Source organism: Corvus brachyrhynchos, unplaced genomic scaffold (assembly GCF_000691975.1).
Source record: "Corvus brachyrhynchos isolate BGI_N302 unplaced genomic scaffold, ASM69197v1 scaffold47, whole genome shotgun sequence".
NCBI classification, from domain to species: Eukaryota; Metazoa; Chordata; class Aves; order Passeriformes; family Corvidae; genus Corvus; species Corvus brachyrhynchos.
This window is the reverse complement of record NW_008239292.1, coordinates 1458400-1459751: the sequence shown is the minus strand read 5'-3', so window position 1 is coordinate 1459751 and position 1352 is coordinate 1458400. Positions and strand designations below refer to the sequence as shown.

Genomic DNA, 1352 nt, shown 5'->3' with positions numbered 1-1352 from the left:
GAATTCAAGGCCCCGGAGCTGCTGCTGTGGCTGTGGCTGGGCTGCTTTTGGCACGGCACATCCGAGGCTCCCAGGGGGTCTTGGGGGGCTGCTCCGTGGCCTTGGGTCCTTCCAGGGTCATGGAATGGGGGCGGTCAGTGGTGATCCATGTCCTCAGGTCCTTTCAGGGTTGTAGAGGGGGTGTCAGTGGTGATTCCCAGCCTTGGGTCCTTCCAGGGTCACGGAATGGGGGTGGTCAGTGGTGATTCCCATCCTCAGGACCTTCCAGGGCTGATCCATGGCCTTGGGTCCTTCCAGGGTCATGGAATGGGGGCGGTCAGTGGTGATCCATGTCTTCAGGTCCTTTCAGGGTTGTAGAGGGGGTGTCAGTGGTGATCCCCAGCCTTGGGTCCCTCCAGGATTATGGAGTGAGGTTGTCAGTGCTGGTCCATGTCCTCGGGTCCTTCCAGGGTAGAGGAATGGAATTGTCCGTGGTGATCCAAGGCCATGGAATGGGGTTGTCAGTGCTGATTCCCAACCTCAGGTTCTTCCAGGGCCATGGAGAGGGGCTGTCAGTGCTGATCCATGTCCTTGGGTCCTTTCAGGGTTGTAGAGGGGGTGTCAGTGCTGATTCCCAGCCTTAGATCTTTCCAGGGCTATGGAATGGGGGTGTCAGTGCTGATTCCCAGCCTTTGGGTCCTTCCAGGGTTGTGGAATGGGGGTGTCAGTGCTGATTCTCAGCCTTGGGTCCTTCCAGCATCGCTCTGGCACCTCCCAAATCCCGCCTGGCCCTGGAAAAGCGGGATTTGAGCGGTGCCAGCTGCCCGGGGAGCAGCCGGATGCCGGGAGCCGCTGTCATGTGGTGCAGCAGCAGGCAGGGATCGGGAACGGGGTGTGGGAATGGGTGTGGGAAGTGCTGGGAGCGCCGCAGAGACAAAGCTGGAGGTTGTTCCGGGGCTGGAGGTGATGCAGGAGCAGCGGGATGCTGCCCTGGGAATTCTGTCCCGCTTTTCCCTGCGGGTTTTTCCCCTGTGGGTTTTCCCTGCCCGCAGGGGTCTCCCGGCTCCGGAGGGTTGCGGGATCCGGGGGGAAAATCCCATTCTGGGTTGGCAGCCGGCGACCTTGGAGGTGCCAGAGGGACACGGGACACGAGGCCGAGCTTGTGCTGCTTCCCTGGGGATGGAGGGAGGCGATTCCCGGCCTCGGGAATGGCGAAGGCTCGGCTGGAGTGCCTTGTGCAAGGTCACTCCCGGAGCCTCGGCCGCCCTTCCCCACTCTGGCAATTCCCGGCCGAGTCTGATCCCAGTGCGGCGCAAGGAAGCAGGGATTGGGTTTTGGGGGGGGGGTTGGGAAGGGAGGGGACGGGAGCTGGG

At 62.3% G+C, this 1352-nt stretch overlaps 1 protein-coding gene across 1 annotated transcript in view; it reads left to right on the top strand.

Annotated features, from left to right (window-relative positions):
* The window catches only part of NFE2L1 (nuclear factor, erythroid 2 like 1), a 10461-nt gene that overhangs the window by 1989 nt on the left and 7120 nt on the right, over positions 1-1352 (top strand). The window lies entirely within an intron of this gene.